At 35.3% G+C, this 23329-nt stretch overlaps 1 pseudogene; it reads left to right on the forward strand.

The window, feature by feature from the left end:
* Positions 1-19026, forward strand: part of LOC131148915 (probable LRR receptor-like serine/threonine-protein kinase At1g53440) — a 66461-nt pseudogene extending 47435 nt beyond the window's left edge.
* Positions 19027-23329: the final 4303 nt, after the last annotated feature.

Here is a 23329-nt window from a genome sequence, read left to right on the forward strand (position 1 = left end):
GGTTAAAGCTATATAAAGAGTTCCCTACTTCATTTGTAAATCACACCAAAATCTGAAAGAGTTACTCTAGGGTATTTCTTATTACTATTGGTAATTTGAAATTTGCCCAAGTTATAATTTTTCTGGAAGTATGGATTGATCGTCAGCACTCAAGGATGTAGGTAATTATGTATCGAAACTCGTTAAATTTTTGTTTTGTTCTTTTTACTGTCTTTTATTATTAGTTTTTGCATTGTTTTAGTTTTTATATATTCAATAGCATTAGTTGTAGTATTGGTGTTTGACACAAGTGGGGTGCCTGACACAACAGAAGATGCTTGTGAGGACTTCATTTCTGAAGTCTGATGAGGGAGATGTCTTGATGAAGGCTTTAAAGTGTCTTGTCTAATTGTTGTAGCAAGATGGGGTTGGGTTCTTGTGCTCCTCTTTTGTACTTCGTCTTATCCCTCTGCAGTCTGATCTCTTCTTGATCTTCAATCCTAAGTGCTGTATTTTCTTCATCAGAACGTCAATTTATTTCATATTTGCAACACCCATCTTTTTCTTTCTCTCCAAACAAAAAAAATAAATAAATAAATGGTATGAGCGATCAGTTGTATATACCTCCTTTTACACGATCTATTTTTTTACGACGTTTCCAAGCCCACACCTCAACATTTATGAGCCTGCAGCTTCCCGTTTAGTTCCAAGCGTTCCCAATGCAAAGTCCCGCAGCTGCCTATTCCACCAGCAGCGAATTTCTAAATGCTGAATCAATTCTGTCTTCTTTGCATGAGTAACATCTATTAACCATTTCTATGCTCCTTTTTTGAAGGTTGTCTAGGATAGAAATTCTTTCCCACACTACTTTCCAAGGGAAAAAACAACTTTTTTTTTTTGGGGGGGGTAGGGAAGGCTGTGCTGGAGTCTTCCAAATTGCACTCTGTAGAGCTTGTTCTACGCAGGTCTGGTTGACTTTTACAATGTCTTGATTTATTTATTGTTGTATGATGTAGAATTGCACTTCTATCCTGATCCATTATTGTTGTATGATGTAGAATTGAAATTTGAAATCCTTCTCTGAAGTCAAATGGAAATGTATACACTGGCTAATGATTTGAACTGATTGCTACTTCTGTGAATATCTAATGTAAGACCCACCAATAACAATGTCAAAGAATTTGTACTGGCTTAATCTTTTATTGGTGAGTTCCATAAAAACAAATTTATGTTTGTTTAGTTGGGAAAGTTGCTTTGAGACTTGAAGTAGGCAAGGCCTCATGGGATGTGGAGAAATAGAAATTGTCAATTCACATGCATAATTTCAAGAGTAGGCTGACATCAGGTGAGTATCTTAGAGTTTCAATGTTTGAGAATTGTAAAATTCAAAAATGGGAGATTTGGTTTCTTGTGAACATCTAAATGTGATGCCCTATTTCTTGATTAAACTTCTGAGAAGTCAATGTTTGGTGGAATTTGTCCTTTTGTGGTCTATGGACTCTGATCATATGACTAATTGCACATATTGAGCGTTTACTTGATATAAAGTGGAATTAATTTGAGATCTGATCTGTACTCTATTTTGCACACGCATGTTTTGAATTGCTGTTAACAAGATTTAGCCGAGTAGCAGGAAAGGAATTTTTGGATATAAGAATTTCATATTTTCCTTTATTTTTAAGGTCACACTTATATATTTTTTGTGGTTGATTTAATCTTGCGTGCACACAATTTAGAAATATTTTTATTGTACTAGTATGACAATTTTAAATAAGTTTGGCATCACATAAAAAAGTTAAAAAAATTAGTTTACTTCATAGCACAGATGTTAATTATACTAAGTATTTTATGAAATGATGTAACTTCAGTTAGTATAAGTGGCGATGGCTTAATTTTTTGCAGGCGATGTCGTGATGCATTTTAAAAGATGGGTTTGTGATTTTGTGTGAAATAGAATGGACAAACCTTGCTTTAATTCAAATTTATTTGCATATATCACCATTCATCATTTGTGAAGACACTTTTATCCTAATCTTCATGTGAACTTTTTCTCCCTTCTTGTAGAGATTTAAGCTTTAATAGGCTGACTGGTCAAATTCCAGAGTCACTTTGGAATTTAAATCTTAATTACTTGTAAGCAATTAAAATTTTGTTTTCTGCATTTTTTATTGATTAATTGCTTTTTAAGCACAAGCAAGACTCAAAATTTTCCATGGATGTAGGTTGTTGACTAACAACTCCTTGACTGGCACACTACCAAATTGGGTATTGAAGAGCGGAAATCACTTGTTAGTATTTCTCTGAAATTTTTACCTCTTCTCTTTCCTCATCGTATCCTTACGAAATCATAAGTCTTTAAGTTGTTATATCTTATATATATATATAACTGGCTAACTGCCATGTTTCTTTGATTTCAATCATAGTGTGTGGATGGGTTCAATTTCCGTAACGTCCCTCAATTTCTTAATATAAAATATCACATAATAGATCAAATGGTCAACCCGAACCCGTGGGTAGCGGGGACACCTGTCAAGCACAACGGAAAACCTAGCAACAGTAAACATAAAATCTCAAACATCTTATCATAAAACATAATACCAGAGCTTTCTATAACATTATAAAACTATACTTCTATACATCCTCATATACATCAAAATATCTCTAGGGTCAAACACAAAATAACTCTGACCCTATTACAAAATTTTACCCTTCTCACAGGGTAATCTCACTAGCTCAACGGCGGCCTTGACCCGCCGGTCTCTCAGGGGCTCTTGAAAAATTAATTAAGTTTGGGGGTGAGACACTTCTCAGTAAAGAAAAATAAACTAAATACAGCTGTGTGGCAACATGAATATTTAATGCAATTATACGTATACAATACATTTCATATTTCGTAAACGCTCATCATATCATACTGAATAATCACATGCTTTCATATTTTCTAGTAAGTCATATCATACATAAAACATCTATTATACCGGTAATACTGAAAACAAATTCAGGATGAATAGTTAGCTGGTGTCATGTATTACCCCCCATGACGGGTTGTGCAGCCCGAAGGCGGGACTCGACAATGGCTGGCCAACCACTGTCGAGTCAAATATGTCTGTAAATACGATGAGCCCGCCACACCCTGGTCCGTACTGTCAGGTGGACGTCCACACTCTACTGAAAGCCACATCGACTATCCATCTCCTATCCCCTCGTGGGATGGTTAGCACTAATCTGACGTAGATATCTGATCTACAACATAGTTACAGTACCGAGCCCCTAAACTGAATTAAACTAACATCCTGGTTGTGATAACATATAATACATGATCATATATATAACATCATTACGGCCTCATGCCGAAAATATAGTAATTACGGCCTCGTGCCGAAATCATGCATAAATACGGCCTCGCGCCGATATCATAAATACGGCCTCATGTCGATAATATAAATACATGGCCTTGCGCCAAAATCATTTCAGGTATACATATATATTCTAAAAATAAATCATTTATCATATATTCGTCAAATTCATCACAACATAACTCATCTTTTCATAATATCTGAAATCATGCTTTGTTCGTAAAATCCTTCATATCATAATACATTTCACGAAAAATAATATTCATGCCACACATATGTTGTTAAAAGTCATACTTCATATTCTAAAATCGTGATTTTCCGGCACCTCATACATGCATATATATTTTAATCATCATAGCAGTATTTTCCCAATCGCACATTTTATTCATAATAAACAATATAGGATATGCTTTTATGAAAATAAATTTACTCATAATTAATAATAATTTGTATGAAAAATAACTGTTTTAATTTATTCCCTTACCTAACTACTGAGAAATTCGTTAAGACCCAAATCCTACGCCCTTGGCGGCCGAAATTTAACTCCTACAATTTACATTTTCCCCATATTAAATAATATATTTCTCCAAAATAATACTCATCTAGCCTTCCCTAGGTTTCATCTATCTCAAATTAATATTTAAACTATTATTTAACATCCCCACTTAATTTTTCAAATTTTGCCTGCAGGTCCCAAAATTACACCTGCGGCGCTCACCCGGGTCCTAAATTTCAGAAATCTTACTTCAGTCCCAGATGCTTAATATTTTTAATCATTTCTAAATTAATGTTAATTAATTAAAAATAAGCCCCTTAATAACCCCCCCGTACCTCAAATTTGGGGTTTTGGCCCGACACCCCACGATAATTTTGTCCCACTAAACTTGTACAGAATCATCCCTAGATCTCGTGGTGGTGTCTGTTCGTCAATTGGGCTTATATTTTGCAATAAATTAAAGAAAAAGGGGAAAATAGCTTACCCCAGGGAATACGCCTACGTCGCTCCTACCACCGATCCGCTCCGGTAGAAATGATGGCAGCGACGAATGGAGTCCAGTGGTATCTTCAGATTTTCAATCGGCCAAAAATCCGTAACGAAATCGAGGAAAGAGGGAGAGAGAACGTGAGGAGAGAGAGAGAGAGAGAGAGAGTTCAGAGTGGCCTGAGAAAGAAAAGAAATGAAAAGAAGAAGAAGAAGAAGATAATACAAGGGGGGGGGGCGTGAATACCTATTAAGAATCCACTTGAAGCTTCAGGTGGTTTAACATATATGTATATATATATAAATATAAATATAATAATAATAATAATAATATATTTAATTAATATTAATGATATATTTTATTAATAAAAATAAAACAAATTTTAATTATTATTATTTTTCTTTTAAATCCGATTAATTAATTAATTAATTATTTTTTTTTTGGGTTTTTAAAATTTCTCTCTTGAAAAATTAAGAGCTTTACCCTCTATTTTGCAGTGATTTGTCGTACAACGATTTTACAGGGTCAATGCTATTAAGCTGCTCTCAATCAGACGTGTAAGCTTCTTTATACTTATACTCTTTGTTTCCATTTTATCTGTGTCATCTCATCAAATAACTGTCTTATTTTTAATATATTTGCAGGAATTTAGTTTCCAGTCATTCGTCTTCTAACAGTGATTCGTAAGTTCTTCGCCTGATGAAGTTAATGCTTTATTGTTTCACTTGTCCAAACAGCCACTTCATCATAAAAGAGTGGCCAAACATAAATCTCATTTTGCAGAATTGCTTGGTGCTGGAAGAAGGACCTGCCTTGCTCTAGAAAACCCGAGTGTACGTACATATAGATGCCAGACTACTTTAGAGAAATGTAACTACTTTAGTTAAGCTACCTGTTGGACCCAGTATGTGTTGTGTCGGGCATCCCACTTGTGCCAAACACCAATACTACAATTATTGCTATTGAATATATAAGAAATTAAAGCAATGCAGAAACTAATAATAAAACAATAAAAAAACAAGACAAGAAATTTACGAGGTTCGGTATAGAATTACTTATGTTCTCGGGCGCCGATGATCAATCCACTACTTCTTGACAAAGTATAACTTTGAGGTGTGTTTTACAAATGAAGAGTTGAGCTATTTATATAGTTTCAACCTCAAGTCCAAAAAACACTTCTCTCCAATGTGGGACAAATAATATAAAAAATTCAAAACAACCTTTTATACTGATGTGGAACTATTCTACCAATGTGGGACAAAAAAACAACAAATCTCCACCTTGATGATAAATTCAACAATGTTTAAACAATGTTTGAACTTGATTGTTGTCACAATCTTGGTCAACATATCTACAGGATTTTCAGTTGTAGCAATCTTCTAAAGAAGTATCTTGCCTCCATCAATAATATCCCGCATAAAATGAAACCGAACGTCAATGTGCTTCGTTCGTGCATGGTAGACTTGGTTCTTTACCATATGAATAGCACTCTGGCTATCAAAGAACACAACAATGTGCTTTTGAACAACTCCTAAATTTTTAAGTAAACCCTGCAACCAAATAGCTTCCTTAACAGCCTCTAAAGCTGCCATGTACTATGCTTCTGTTGTAGACAAGGCAATGGTAGACTGTAAGGTAGACCTCCAACTCACTGGACCATTAGCAAATGTAAAAACATATCCAGTAGTTGATCGACGTTTATCCAAATCACTTGCAAAATCAGAATCCACATATCCAACAACACGTTGATCAATAGTATTATTTTTCTCAAATACTATACCAACATCAATCGTATTCATAACATATCTCAAAATCCATTTCACAGCTTGCCAATGTCCTTTACCCGGATCATGCATATACGCGCTCACCATACTAACAGCTTGTGAAATATCAGGTCTAATACAAACCATTGCATATATCAGACTACCAACAGCACTTGCATAAGGAACTTGTGACATATACTTACGTTCTTCATCTGATTTAGGAGATAAAGCCACACTAAGTTTGAAATGAGGAGTAAGAGGAGTGCTTACTGGTTTTGATTGCTCAAACATGACAAAACTCTGTACTACCTTTCTCAAATATTGTTTCTAAGACAAACTAACTCTTCCTCTCATTGTGTCTCTGCGAATCACCATGCCAAGTATCTTCTTTGCTTCACCAAGATCTTTCATCTCAAACTCTAGATTTAACTAACTTTTCAACTTGTTGATTTCTCCCTATTCTTTGAAGCTATCAACATATCATCAACATATAAGAGTAAATATATAAAGATCCATTTTGTAGTTTGCGAAAATAAACACAATGATCATGTTTATTTCTGATGTACTTCTGACCCATCATAAACTGATGAAATTGTTTGTACCACTGTCTTGGAGACTGTTTTAAACCATACCACGATTTACCAAGTTTACATACCCAATTTTCTTTTCCAGCAACTTGAAATCCATCTGGCTGAGTCATATAGATTTCCTCTTCCAAATCACCATGTAAAATGCAGTTTTTACATTGAGCTGAACTAGTTCAAGATTAAATTGTGCTACGAAAGCCAACAAAATTCGAATAGAAGAATGTTTAAGCACTAGAGAAAATACCTCATTATAATCAATGCCTTCCTTCTGTGCGTAGCCCTTAGCTACCAATCTAGCTTTGAAGCGAACATTATTTGCATTTGGAAATCCTTCTTTCTTTACATGAACTCATTTGCAACCAATTGCTTTCTTACCCTTGGGCAGCTGGGCTAGCTCTCAAGTCTAATTCTGATGAAGAGACTGCATTTCTTCATTCATCACTCTTTTCCACTTGTCTGATTCAGAGTTCCTCATTACTTCTTTAAAAGTGCAAAAAACATCATCATCTACAACTGGAAGTGCATAGGCCACCGTATCAGCATACCGAGCAGGTTTTCGAATTTCTCGTCTTGGCCTTTGAGAAACAATTGATTCTTGTTGCTGTGAAGATTCTCAAATTGAAATCTCCTCTTCTTGTACACTATTCACGACCGTAACTGGAAAGTTACCTTGTGTAGTCTCTTTTCTCACTCGGTTTCCCAAAATTGTCTCAACCTCCACCTGTTGTTGAGTACCACCAGTCTTCTCTTCAACTCGTGACTCCTTGCGGATTGTTTTCTTCATCATCGCAAGTTCATCAAAAGTTACATCTCTACTTAAAATCATTTTTTCCGTCTCTAGACACCAAAGACGGTATCCTTTGACTCCTGCACTTATCCCCAAGAATATTATTTTCTTGGCGCTTGGATCCAACTTAGATTCTTTAACATAATAATAAGCCATAGTACCAAATACATGTAAAGAATCGTAATCACTAGCAGGCTTTCCAAACCATACCTCATAAGGTGTTTTTCCCCCTATTGCATATGATGGTAGACGATTGATGAGATGACACGCATATCTAACAGCCTCAGTCCAAAACCTTTTGTCTAACCCAGCATTAGACAACATACATCGAACTTTCTCCAATAAAGTCCGATTCATGTGCTCTGCCACCCCGTTCTGCGGTGGTGTATTTCAAACTGTGAAGTGTCGAATAATACCTTCATCCTGACATACCTTCATAAACGGGTCACTCATGTATTCACCACCATTATCTGATCTGAGTCGTTTAATCTTTTTGCCAGTTTGAGTTTCAACTAATTTTTTCCACTTAAGGAAAATATCACACATTTCATTTTTATGCTTCATAGAATACACCCAAACTCTTCTAGAAAAATCATCAACAAAAGTGACAAAATAATGCATACCACCCAACGAAGCCATTTTTGTGGGCCCCCATACATCTGTATGGATATAGTCTAAAATACCTTCAGTTTGATGGATTATGTGCCAAATTTCACTCTAGTTTGTTTTCTTAGAATGTAATGCTCACAAAATTCAAGTTTGCACACCTTTGCACCCTTAACAAACCTCGCTTAGCCAATTGTTGCAAAAAATTTTCTCTTGCATGTGCTAATCGCATATGCCATAACCTGGTTGTATCTAAACCTGCATCTTTCTCAAAAACAACAGCTGCTGAGCCAAAAACTGTACTACCTTATAAATAATACAAGTTATTTTTCCTTATTCCTTTCATCACCACTAGTGCTCCTGATTTAATCTTTAAGGTTCCATCTTTCAAAGTGATAGTGAACCCTTTAGATTCTAAGGCACCTAATGAAATCAAATTCTTCTTTAGGCTTGGAACATACCTAACATCAGTCAAGGTCTTAATAGTTCCGTCTTGACATTTCAATTGTATTGATCCTATTCCAGTTGTTTTACAAGTATTATCATTTCCCATAAGAACAACCCCACCATCTAATTTTTAAAAATTAGAAAACCATTCCCTATTGGGACACATGTGATAGAAACAACCAGAATCCAAAATCCACTCACCAAAATAATGTGACGAAGATGTTCCAACAAGAGAAAAATCTGATTCACTTTCATCATCATTGGCTATATTGGCATTAGAATTTGCTTTGCCCTTATTCTTCTGCTGTAATTTAGGGCAATCTTTCTTCCAATGCCCTCTCTCACGACAAAAGGCGCATTCATCTTTAGCAGGTCTCCCACAAGATTTACTCCTCCCATGAGATTTACTCTTCCTTCCAGGCATACGACTCTGAGAACGTCCCTTTATTGTTAGTGCTTCTGTTGTTTCCTTATGGACCCTTTGATCCTTCTTTCTGCATTCAGTACTAATCAATGCAATATAAACAGCATCGTAAGTAACTTTATTTTTCCCATACAATAAAGTGGTGGTCAAATGTTCATATTCATCAGGGAGAGAATTCAGTAACAATATGACTTTATTCTCATCTTTCATCTTTTCATCCAAATTTAACAAATTGGCCAAAATTTTATTGAAAGTATTTATGTGGTTATTAATTGAAATACTTGGTTGATACTGGAAGCGAAACAATTTCTTTTTCAAATAAAGCCGATTTTCTAGACTCTTGGTCATAAATGTATTTTCCAATGTCTTCCACAATTTCTTTGCAGATGTCTCCCTCATAACACAATATTTCTAATTTTTGGCGAGACATAGACCAATCGTACCACATGCCTAACGATTGATCTTTTCCCAATCTCTGGCACTCATATCTACTGGTTTATCATCCAAAGCCATATCTAGTTCTTGCTGATACAAGATGTCCATCACCTCACATTGCCACATACCAAAATTATTGGTACCATCAAATTTCTCCACCTCAAACCGAGCATTAGCTATCGTCTTCGATGATGATGTCGAAGCCGAACGGGTTGGAGTTCGTGTGGACAGAGTTTCTTCTACTGCTACACTAGTTTCTGTCATCTTCTATATATTCAATGGCAACCAACAAAGCAAAAGGCCTAGGATGAATAGTACGTACCAACTGTGTCTACTCTGTTTTGTCCTATGAAATTCCACTTTGACCAGACCGACTTCCAGGGAGCGACTGAGCCGCAATGATGTTTGAGCACTCACTTAGACAAGGTCTTTCTTAGGCATCAAACGTGGAATCAAGGATCCTATCAGAGGAATCCCTCCGTATCAACACCATTCAACCTAGCTCTGATACCAATTGTTATGCCGAGCACCCCACTTGTGGCAAACACCAATACTACAACTATTTGCTATTGAATATATAAGAAATTAACGCAATGCAGAAACTATTAATAAAATAGTAAAAAGAACAAGACAAGAAATTTACGAGGTTCGGTATAGAATTACTTACGTCCTCGGCGCCGATGATCAATCCACTACTTATTGACAAAGTACAACTTTGAGGTGTGTTTTACCAATGAAGAGTTGAGCTCTTTATACAGCTTCAACCTCAAGTCCAAAAAACACTTCTCTCCAATGTGGGACAAATAATATAAAAAATTCAAAACAACTTTTTATACTAATGTGGAATTATTCTACCAATGTGAGACAAAAAAATAACAGTATGATTATTTATGATGACGATGATTTTTTTTATGTCTACAGACCATTCCCTGTTTATTAATTGTGGAGGAAGCGGGACTAGCTATGAGGGAAATGATTATGAAGAGGATGCAACTGAAGCAGGCCCAACAGACTTCTTTTCTTCTTTGTAAAAATGGGCTTATAGCAGTACAGGGTTTTATGTAGGCAACAAATCTGCTACTTACATAGTAGAAACATCTTCACTTGAGGGGACCACTGGAGACATTTACAGAACAGCTCGACTTTCCCCTGTCTCACTCAAGTACTATGGTCTTTGCTTGCGAAGCGGGAGTTACAGGGTGCAACTCCACTTTGCTGAAATAATGTTTTCTAATGACCAGACATTCAGCAGCCTTGGGAAGCGTATATTTGATGTATCAATTCAAGTAAGTGTGAGACTTTTTGTCATTATATTTCAGTTTGTGTTCCTTTTATGTTTAGTTTTGTAATAATGTGCTTTGAAAATAAATGTTAATGAGAGTGGTATATGGATTATTTTATTCAATTTTTTTTTCAGTAGTCACTTAAAGAAAAAAGAACTTTAGGACCTGTTCAGTTGTAGAATACAGGTTTTATTTTCTATTTTCAGGTTTCCAAATAATTGCAAAACTGCCACCTTATTTTTCTAGTTTTCTAGCATTTGTGTAGGAAAGTTAAAAAACATATTTTTGTTGTTTTCCAAGTATGCCACATAAGGAATACAATGAGAATGTAATGCAAATCATGCAATGCCTATTCATGATAATTCATGCAAAAGTTTGTATTATTACCCAATATTGAATAGGAAAGAATTGGCATTCCCATTGCAAACTTTGGGAATAGTCATTCCTTGTCCGTTTCTTGTTATGGAGTAAAAAAAAAAAATTAAAATTGCATTATTTGCTTTATGGTAATAACAGATTTTATTGTATAAATTATCAAATTCTTATATTACAACTATTCTATTCTTAAGAATAGATGAACTAAACGCAAAATGTATCATTTTTATAATTCTTAAGAAATCTGGAAATAGAATATGTAAACAATTTTTCACAATTAAACATTGCTCTTATCTTTTAAATCAAGTTTGTAAATTGTTATAACCATTTCACAGGGAAAGCAAGTTCTGAAGGACTTTAATATCATGGAAAACGCAACAGGTGCTGGTAAGGGCATCGTTAAGGATTTTAACCCTGTTATTGTCAATGGTAGCACTCTGGAGATCCACTTATACTGGTCAGGAAAGGGGACAAATGCCATACCTTACATAGGTGTATATGGACCTCTTATATCTGCCATCACAGTGACACCAAGTGAGTTGAACTCATATTTAGGGTTTACCTCTATTCTTTAAGCTTTCCTCTCATTATGGTATATATCTCCCTTCTTGTAGATTTTGATGTCAGTACAGGCTTATTCGTTGGGGCTATTGTCGGCATTATAGTTGCTTCATCTGTGGTGGCGGTGGTATTAAGTTTGGCAATCTGGATATGTTATTTAAGAGGAAAAGACCTTGAAGATAAAGGTGAGTTAAGTAGTTTGTGACTTGTGTATATGGCATAGCTTCTGTGACTCTTTGATTGCTAATTTATGCAAGCTTGGGAAATTAGTTGGAATCCTTATATTTACGGTTTTTTAGGGCAACATTTTCAGAACTCCACTTGTATGTGCTTACTGACACAATAGGAAGAGAGGAACCACTAAGATGATATGGTCATTTCTTGGGCAGATTTAACTTTTAAGACATTTCTTTCCATGATTCAAATCTGTCAAAGCAAGTGCCCTTTTAAAGATTTGTATTAATAGTTAATACAAATTTATTTCAGGGTATGCTCAAAGAATGAAGAATGAGTTAACTTGGCACATAGAAAGTTTGAAGTTTTCAGAAAATAAGCACTGCAATATTAAGGGATTTTGCTGTGTATGATTAAAGAATGTCCATCTTCCAAGTTCCATATTCTTGTACAATTTTTCCATGTAAATTGTCAGTGGTCATTACCCATTAAATAAGCCTGTTCATGAATGTGGAAGACAAGGATCATCCAACACATTATTACATATTTACATTAATGGGTTTCATTTGGTTTGAAAGTGTTAAATATCAAAATTAGAAGGAAAAAAATGTACAATCTTTCTTAGTCTGGAGTGTATGAAAATTTGCCTCATTTTGTCCTTGCTACAGGACTACGACGAGGGCTAGAGCTGCAAACAGGTTATTTCACTTTAAGACAGATCAAGGCTGCTACTGGTAACTTTGACCCCTCCAATAAAATAGGTGAAGGTGGATATATGGTAATTAATTTAGAGTGATTACTTTTATTTTATTATGTTGTTGTTGTTGTTGTCAAGGTTTTGTTAATCATAGTTGTCAATGGGACAAGGCATTGTGGAAATTTATCTGGTTCAATCATGGTTGTCATTTATCTGTTCTTTTTTTCATTTTTTGATGAAAACTTTTCTGGATCAATATTGGCAAAAAAGGCATCTCATTCCGAAGCCTACCTTAATTGTAGGGTGTCTTGTCAGATGACAAGGTCATTGCGGTTAAGCAACTCTCCTCCAAATCGAAGCAAGGTAACCGTGAATTGGTCAATGAGATAGGCTTGATTTCTGCCGTGCAACACCCAAATCTTGTGAGGCTTTATGGCTGTTGTATAGAAGGAAATCAATTGTTGCTCATATATGAATACATGGAAAACAACAGTCTTGCCCATCCGCTTTCGGTACATGCCTTTTGAATCTTTTAATCTTTTCTTAAATTTTGAGATAAATGTTGTCATTATATTTTTTTCAGTAAAAAAAGAGAATTAGTGTTGCATCTCTCGCTCTCTCGCTCTCTCTCTCTCTCTCTCTCTCTCTCTCTCTTTTTCACACATGCATATTTAGGTCGTGAGGCAAAGCGGCTTAACTTGGACTGGACTATAAGAAATAAAATTTGCTTGGGGATAGCAAAGGGATTAGCATATCTTCATGAGGAATCAAGGTTAAAAATTGTTCATAGAGACATAAACGCAACCAATGTTCTGCTTGATAAGGATCTAAATGCTAAGATATCCGACTTTGGTTTAGCTAAGCTTGATGAAGGGGAGAACACACATATCAGCACACGAATTGCTGGAACAATGTGAGTACACCCATTTGAATTCTTGTCTATATGCCTCTTTATGTTATATTTTTTTGTTTTTGTCTGACATTTACACATACTGCTAGAAAAAGAACACTCAATTTAGTTACCAGATGACTCAAAATTTTGGAAAGCCACTGTTGATTGTCATATTTTTATATGAAAAGTTGGAAACTCTTCTTGCATGCCTCTTTATTTGATGGGTTGTGTTCATTTTTTCCTGTCTTATTCTTTTTAAATAATGGTAGAAAAACTTGAATCCTGCTGTTCATTTCATTCTCCTAGAATCATCATCTATGAAACAATTTATTTGTTAATTATATATGTTGCCAAGTGGTTACGGCCTTGATTTCTTCTTTTGGAGTGCGTAAGAAGTCTTGATTCTTATGATTTGAGTCAAACCCTTTTCTGTCATTGACAACTGGTGCAAAATATCAGTTCTTCATTATTCTTAATGCTCTTTATGCAGTTCTTTCTGATCATTTGGTAGATATTTTGTATGGTTGAATCATCACCTGAATTTCCTAGCTTTCTCCATGGGAGCCCATAACTCATGAGCAAACAAGAGCCAAGCTGAATATGAATTATCATAAGTTTTTTTAATAAACTTGAACCCTTTCTAGAATGTGTTTGTTAGAAGAAGCATCATGCTGATAATGGCCTCCTTGGAGTCAATTGCGAGTGCATCATCTCGGCACCAAAACTGGAAAGAAAGAGTCCTAATATGGTTTAATAGGGCTTCTCGATACTCTCAATTGGGAACATTGATGGGTTTGATTCCTTATTTAGTAGTTTGGAGATTGTGGAGAAGGAGATGTGTGGCTAGAATGGAGGGGAAATTGAAGAGTAGTATAGATGTGTGGCTCTCCATTAAGAATTGGTGGGGGTTTTGAGTAAGAACATGACAGTTATGACTCATTTAAATGATGTTGATGTTCGGATATTGCAAAATCTGGAAGTGCAGATTGTGAATAAAAAGAATAAAGTTATGCAAGGTGTGAGATGGCTAAAACTGAGGCAAGGGAGGTTGAAATTAAATTTGGATAGGAGCAGTTTTAGGAACCCAGGGCCGGCGGGTGGTGGTGGTATCCTTAGAGACTTTACATGTTATTTTATTTTTTATTTTTAAAAATATTTTAGTTCTTGTTCTAATAATGAAGCTAAATTTAGAGCAGTGATGGAAGGAATAAAACTTTGCAAACAATTAGACCATACCAGTATTGACATTGAATATGATTCGAATATTGTAGTAAATTGGATAAGATCCAGTAAATGCTTTTTATGGTATTTGTGAGATTTTTGGGAGCAGCTTATTGGTTTATTGGAGTGAGTAAATTTTTCTATAAAACATTTGTATAGAGAAGGGAATAAAGTGGCATATGCTTTGGCTCGACAATGTGGCATGAGAAGGAATAGTTTGTTTACAAATAGCAGTCAACTTCCTAGAGTTATCAAAGGTTTGTATAGATTGGATAAGATAGGTACGGCTTATGTGAGATATGTTTAGTTGGTTTCCTTTTGGTATTGGTATTGGTTTATTTTTTTCTTTTGTTTGGTTTGATGTATGGTGTGTTTTATTGGTTATTATGTAAGTCCCAAGTGTTCTTTTGTTTCTATAGTATTCCTCCGTCATAAGTGAGGGTTATTAATAAACTTGGGATGGGACCGCTATGTGGGGTGAGGGTGTGGGGGAGCAGGGTTTCTTATTTACTCGTGGTTGAGAATAATGTTTGTCTGAAACAGGTGGGTTAGGTTTTTGCAAGAGGCTGCATCCTGGTTTGCTGATGGATTGTTGGTTTTCAGTTTTTCGATGTATGTATAAGGGTATCACACAGTATTGGATGTCCATTAGGTGGACGGAGGTGAGGAAGTTTTTGGAGTTAGGGTTGGGGTGGAAAAAAGGTAAGAAATTTTCAGTATTTATTCCTGGCCGCTCAAAGGCCGAGGGTGGTGTCACTTTGCAAGCGATTTCAGCGAGTTGGCTAAGAAATTTCACAAGGATTTTGGAGGTGTAGCTGCAGATGGTTCTTGTTGTCCTAGATCATGGAGTCAGGTCCTGCAGGAAGGCCAGAAAAGGGAAGGTGCAGAAGTCAAGATCTATCTAAAAATCAGAATAGGGAGATCAGAAGAGAAGAGCAGTGCTGTAGCTATGGAGGTACACTACAAGAGGAAGGATTAGGGGTTCTCAAAGACCAGTTTCAGTGCTAACCAACCAGAATCAATTGACCAGAATGTGAAGGAAGCTAGAATTCCAGGAGAAGCTGCTTGTCTCTCTGAGGCAGCTGGGGTTGTTTTCGGGGAGGAGATTGTGAATAGGAGTGGGTCGGGTGGTTTTTTTTTTTTTTTCTTGTGTTGGACCTGGCCCAAATAATTGAAAAAGGAGGTATGTCTCTCTTGTCTAAACTGGGTCAATTACTTGAGCAGGCCCAATGTTTAGGTAAGTCTGATGTGGGCAGTAATATGGAGATTAAGGGCAGATTACATCTTTTGGGTTCCATGCTGAAGGAACAAGGTGATTCAGGTACTCCCTTGTTGGATTCCAATAATGGGCAGACCCAAAATACTGTTCCTAGTGTTTAGGAGTTGATAAGTGGGAAGGACTTTTTACCTTTTGACAATGGACTTCTTTCACAGGCTCCAGATCTCCAAGATATGAATCGAAATGATCAAGCTTTGGAACAAAATTAGAATACTAGGAGGTTAGTTTCAAAACAAGATTGTGTGATGTTAAAGATGAGACTAGTGTTAAAGAGGGATCAACATGTGTGGTGGAAAGGAGTAAAAAATTAGATGCTGTCTTGGGGGTGAATTCTGATGTTTTTGTCCAAATTCTAACAGGTTTGAGAGCAACAAGGTTTATGCTCATCTGAAGACAGCTCGTATGGGTGCAGAGATGAGGAAGTTGTTTGATGATAAGAGAGAAAAATCTGGTGAGTCAGTGCCAAAGGTATTAAGGAGAGATTCTAAAGGAGAATTTATCGAAGTGGAAGACTCTCATGCAAAGAAGGAAATTGGTGGTAGCAAATGGAGCAAGTAAAGGAAAGGAGATAAAGAAATGGGAGGATTTTTCAGATTCAGCGAGTGACGATATTAGTGAGTTCAACTGTGGTGGGGAATTGTTGTTGGATGAGATTCGAGAAAAATATGGTTTAAGTTTCTGATTTTGATGAACTAGGGATCTATCTTATGTTCATCCGATCTGGCTGGAAGGTTTAGAGGGAGTATCTATTTTTGAAAATGGTCTGGTTAATAATTTACAGCGTAGGGATGGAATTTTGCCTACACCAGTGAAGGAGATTCCTAAGACCGAGGTAGAAGCTCGAGATTTTTGAATAAAATGGATTTAAATTTGACTGATTTAAGAGGAAATGAAGTGCGATTGGATGGTGGCAAAAGTCAAAAGATGAAGGGTCAAAGTGAGTTAATGAATTGTTTTAAATTTGCTTTCTTTTTTTTCTTTGATGGTTATTTGTTTTTTTCTGGCGGACTCCTTGCCCCAGCACGTTGTACCGTCTCTTCTTTCTATCTAACATAGCTTCTTTTATTATCTATAATAATAATAATTTTGAGGTACTAATTTTGGAGAGGATGCACCTCATTTGAGAAGAGAAAATTATGTATATATGTGGAGAACTATGTTTGTGTGAATTGTTTGGCTTATGCAAGATTCGCAAGGATTGATGTTTTTTTCCCTGAATTATTCTCTTTTTTATTAAGAGTAGATTCAGTGCTCTACTGTAAATCATATGCAGTTCACCCACTTTTAGTTATTAAAATATTTTGGACAATAGAGAGCGCCAAATATTCGACCAAGATCGTGCTTAATTCTTCAAGCAGCATTGATGCATTTCCTTGGTATTATTTTCCATTAAAAAAGAAAAGACTGAGATCTCTATTTTTTGCTCGCTCAGATGGATGAGTGGTATAGCTCTGAAAGATTCAGTATGGAATTAATGTATCCATGGTAAGATAAGGGTACCATGACTAAGAGATCTGAGAATGCAGCTAAGGTCATTTAGACACTTGCAATATAGACCAAATAGTGCTGTAGTGGAGAGGGATGATCTAGTGGTTGCTAAGAGGCTGACAAAAGGGGAGGAACAGACCTGAAATAACTTAAACTGAGATAGAAATGATTTGGTTGCAGTCTTTAACTTTTTGAAGATAATGCCCTAGCTCTCACAGAATGATGGAAAAAGATTCATACAGCCAATTCCACAAGTGAAACTTAAGGCTTGATTTTGTTGTCCAAGAATCAAAAGGCATTTAGATGACATTGTTATTTTTAGTACAACCCATTTTATTTTAAAAATTACTGCTTTTGGAAAAAATACTTGATTAGAAAATCAGTTAGGGAAATCAATGTGCACAAGTACTGCTGAAGTAATGATGTGGATGGAATAACTTCATGAGACTTACTATTATTCTGGTCCTATCCAATTCTTTTTCAGGGGTTACATGGCTCCTGAATATGCAATGAGGGGTTACTTGACTGATAAAGCCGACGTTTACAGTTTTGGAGTTGTTGCACTAGAAATTGTCAGTGGTAAAAGTAATTCAAATTACAGACCAAAGGAGGACTTCGTATATCTTCTTGATTGGGTAATGTATTCTTTATCTGTTTGTTTACATTTTGTCTTCTATTCTATCTTCTGGTTCCCAAAATGTCTACGTATTCTTATAATTTTCTGTATTAAGTGAGGAATAAAGTATATGGGAACACATGGACTGAAATTATTCTCTTGTATTTTCATATTTTCTTGAAATTTTGTAAAGTATCTATGGATGTGATGTAGGTACATTGTATTGGTTCAAGTGAAGTGAAAGAAACAGAAAAAGACATCATTTTGGTTGTAGTTTCATACATGTTTTTTCTTTCTCAGTTCAATGTTGGTGGTTGTGTAAGGAATTCCCAATTGATAGATTTTGATTGTACAAATCCATATCTTCTGCAGAGAATTGTCATGGAAAGAAAATTTGACTTTACGACTAATGACCTTGGAAAAAACATGAAACATACTAAAGTTTGTAAATGCATAATTATTTCAAATTCTAACATTAGTCCTTTGCATGCTTGGTAAGTTCGAGATTATTAATGTCATCTTTTGTTTTCTTTATGGAATCAAAAGGCCTATGTCCTACAAGAACAGGGTAACCTTCTGGAGCTTGTTGACCCAAGTCTCGGCTCAAACTATGCCAGAGAAGAGGCAATGAGGATGCTGAACTTGGCTCTTTTATGCACCAACCCGTCTCCTACTCTCAGACCAGCCATGTCTTCTGTAGTGAGGATGCTGGAGGGACAAATTCCAGTGCAAACACCGATAATCAGTGGCATGAACCAGGACATGAGGTTCAAAGCCTTTGGAAAGCCAGGACAGGACAATCTAACAGATTTCTCAACATTCTCCCAAGACAGACAAATGCAGTGAGGCATGTCCATGGATGGCGCATGGGTTGATTCCTCCATCTCTGCACCAAGTAATGAGGATAATTATTCTGCATCGAGCTCGCTTCCTCCAGATCTTTACGACATTAAGTTAAATTGATGAAAATCAAAGGGTATATACTTTGCATGAAATTCTTTACAAAGGGTAGATTCTTACAGCTAAACTTTCACTGATATTAATAGATGAGATAAGCCAGATTGTAGAATCAGATCGTAAGACTTTCTATTGGTTTGTTGCACTGATGGATTTCAGTTGTCCATTTGGCACATCCATATTAAGTTCATCTTGCCGTTAATTTCTTGTCCCCAGTCCCTTGCAATAAAATTAAATATGTGAGATGTATATTATTTTGGAATGATTTTGATGAATTTTTTTTATTGCAAAAATTTACTTTTTAAGTCTTGATTGAAGTTTTAGGTGGATTGATGTGATATACATAATACAAAAACAATAAACATTTTTAAAAACTGAAAAAATTGAGTTATGAATTGTTGCCTCCACCTATTATAAGTCATGGCTTCATGACCTTAGGTTTGTTATTAACTTTATAAAGTAGGGGCTTTATGTAACTTTAAAAACATAAGAAATATATTTTTAGTTTTAGAACCCGTGGGTTGTGAGTGAATTTAACTTCAAAACTAACATAAGTTCAATATGACCTAAAAGTTTATTGTTAATTTATTAAAAATTTAAATTTTAGGATTAATTTCACTCGGTCCTCTTAAAATCGGGGAATCAATTTTAATCTACATCCTAAAGTGACCGATCAACTAATGCCCCCTCCAATTTTAAACAAATTGTCAGATTGTACGTCTCTAAATTAGTGTTAAGGTTAATGATTGAAAATTTTGTTTTCATTTTACTCTTCAAGTTTTGAAATCATCTTTAATGTTCCCATCCCTTGGACCTCAAGTTATAGTTGAGAAATGTTTGAAAATACTATTGTTATTAAAACTCGATCAATGCTTCATGGCTCGTTGAACTAGAGATACATGATACAACCTAAAATTGATGAATTGGGTTTAAGTTGGATTGGAATGTGTACAACTTAACAAGATATTCTTTTGCACTTTAATTTTTTTGAATGCACCTGCCAAAATCAATTGCTTGCAAGCATTAAAAAGGGTTCAAATTCTAACAAGCCCATATAATTGCATACTTTGACCCAATTGTTTTTTTTATCTGAAAATTATAATTATATTATATCAAAGTGGATATGTACAAGTACATTTGGGAGACCAAGCTCTCATTCAAGATCAGTCCAACCAAGCTCAAAATACATCAAACCTGACATACCTAGTGACTAGGAGGCCAACATAACTGCATCTCAATAACTACTAAAAGCTACTCACATACAAAGAGATGGATATTTGTCATACACCGACCTATAGATGAGAGTTTGAATAACTTTAACAATAGCATTCAAATGCGTGACCACCGATTAAAACTTCCTCTTATTTCAAAAATGCCAAAGGCAGTACAATGTTGTGACTAATCCGAATTTCTTTGCTATCACTTGAATCCTAGTGCCTTTGGCCTCTTTATAAAGCCATGTTAAGCTTGCCTTGATTGTTGACATCCTTCAGGTTATTCCTAGCAAGTCCGTAATCTAGTTCCAAACATTAACATACACATTGCAACTAAAGAACAGATGGTCAATTGTTTCTAGTTCCACACCACAAAAAACACAACCTTTGTCAAACCCCTCCCCACTATACTTATCACAACTAAGCAACTTCCCCATCGTAGCCAGCCACAAGATCAAAGAATGTTTTGAAAGGCAACTATTCTTCCATACCAGGTTGTGCCAAAGAATTTTGTTACCCTTAGTTCTCTGTTGACTTTACTGTAATCCCAAGAGGGGGGTGAATTAGATATTTAAAAAAATTTCTTTCTTAGGTCAATTAGCCAGCAGCAATATATCACAAACTTAGGGTTAATCAAGAGCAAATATGAAATAAACTAATAAATACAAATGTAATTAAATTTGCACAAGTAAATCAACCAAGCATGCCCAGTATAGTAAAGCTACTAAAGTAAAGATGACACTATATATGTTATCGAGGTTCGGCAAAAGTGCCTATGTCCCTGCCTCGGCTCGCAAGCCTGAGAATTCCACTATAGCTCACTTAACGGGTGGAGCGACACCAGTTACAACCAGGTCAAAGTACCAGGGCTAAGCTCAACCTTTACATACAATTCTTCCGAGCTAGACTAACGCCACATCAGGTCACGTCTGGAATACAACAAATACGCAATATAACTTTCATGTACAAAAGTACGTGCTTCTCCAATAAGCAGATTTGTACCAGTATAACTAATGCACTTCAAAATGATAACATCTATAAGTTCAGTGAAGTCAATATTATAACTCTCAAGATAATTTCAGTGTGGCAATCAAGGTGTGAGAGTGTGCAATGATAATATCTTTAAAACAATATATATATATATATATATATATATATATATATATATATATATATATATCAACCACAAATAGGGTTTCAAAGATTTCAAAAGTATAATCAAATATATCAAAAAGATTTCCAAAAACTCAAGCACAAGAGATATTTAGAATACAAGCTTGACAAAAATATTTTCTTCAAAAAAAAAAAAAACACAAGACAAGCTCAAGAGTCTTGCAATAAAAATGCAAAGACTCACAAGCTTATAAAAGTTTCCACACAAATAAATTTATGGATTAAATCAATGGGGAAAAACTTTTGGACTTAACTCTCTTTAAAATCAACAATCAATCGAAAACATGAGAGTATAAGCTTGCAATGGAAGTGTAGGTAATCTCAAAATACTGTCATTCAATATGATTTTGCAATGGAATGAGTAAAAGTGAGGTATATAGGCTTGTGTAAGAATGTGAAGCTCAAATAATTTTAGAGAGAAATTTTCTTAATCAAGGCACTAATTAATTCTTAATCTTTGCAAATGAGGGTATATATATAGCCTCTACCAAAAAATTGACCATTGGGACATAAAGGGAAATATTAAAATTGTTTAATAAGCTTTTAGTCCAATTTACCCTTAATTAACCTCGATTATCGTGATTATATGGCAACTCGAGAGGTTTGGTCGACCGTATTCATGGTTTGGTCAACCTAATTGTCAAGTTTGGTCGACTGTGAAGATTTTGAACTACGAATATGGTTGACCGAATTCAAAGTGATTTTGAAAACGTTCGAGGTTTGGTCGACTATATCTGAAATTCAGTCTGTCATTCATATGGTTCGGTCGACTCAATCACAAATGAACTATGAGTTCGGTCGACTAAGTTGTTTGGGGTCAAACACGCGTCAATTCAGTCGACTGTGGAAGATACGTTCAAAAACTGAATAGTTGACTAAGCGAAGTCAACAAGTTTACTTCTGGTTAATTCAGTCAACTGAGGCATTTTTAACATGTTAAGTTCGGTCGGCTGAAACCCTTTCAAACTTAAAATTTTTTCCTGTTTTTTAGTATAGTTTACCCCTATTTGCATAGTTATGATTTGTAAGATAGAGGGGATTTGTGCAAGTGATGTGTAGGGACCTACGGTCAATCTAAGGTCTTTGAGCTTATAGTCCTACCATGCAAGCAATGCATTAGTTATTATAGACCTTTGATTATTATTACAAACCCGAATGAATAAATTATAAAATACAATTATAAACAATTTGGTCTTCATTTTCCTTGGAGTCACCATACGCCACCAAGTGATATGATTCTTTTCCATTTCATGCGTAGAGAGATCCGGCACACAAACTCAGGGCGTAGATTAGACACACAGATATTTGTCATTAGTAAAATGGGTTATGACCTATAAGGTCAACATTCTCCCCCTTTTTGATGATGACAAATACTTCATGCAAAAGTGGGTTATAGCCATGAAAGACTCCTACTGAGAATATGTATAAAGTAATTTTAAAGCTCAAGCATATAAAGAAAGAAAGGCTCCGCATGAGAATATGCACAAAGGAATTTTAAAGCTCAAGGATATAAAGAGAGGAAGACATACAATCAAATTGTTTACCCAGTTTTGCCTACTTCTACCCCTTTTGGCATCAGCAAAAGGGTGAAGGTAGAAAAGATAAAAGCTTATAGGAAAGCAATAGATAATAGCCATTCAAATGCAAGATATGGTTTTGGAAAAATAATTTTTAGAAATTTTGGTAGCATGCCGTTTAAAAGTGGAGCATTTTCTAAAAAAATTTGAATATCAAGGACCTAATTGATTTCAAGTGTACAATAATCCACAATAATCAACTCACACAGTCCAATATGGATCAAAACACTTAATATAAGTATAACTATCAACATCCAAGAGATAGAATAATCATGTAGTGCAAAATGAATAACACAAAAAATCTCAGAAAGTATGAAGTATAGCAAGGATAGACTTAAATTTTCAGAGTCCTAGTTTTTTCTAAGTTAAATCGTTCCCCCTCAGTTTGTGCACTCTTTTATATTTCTAGGTGGCATCTCTACTATGCATTAGACCTAATTCACGTCTAATATGTA

Source organism: Malania oleifera, chromosome 1 (assembly GCF_029873635.1).
Source record: "Malania oleifera isolate guangnan ecotype guangnan chromosome 1, ASM2987363v1, whole genome shotgun sequence".
Lineage (NCBI taxonomy): Eukaryota > Viridiplantae > Streptophyta > Magnoliopsida > Santalales > Ximeniaceae > Malania > Malania oleifera.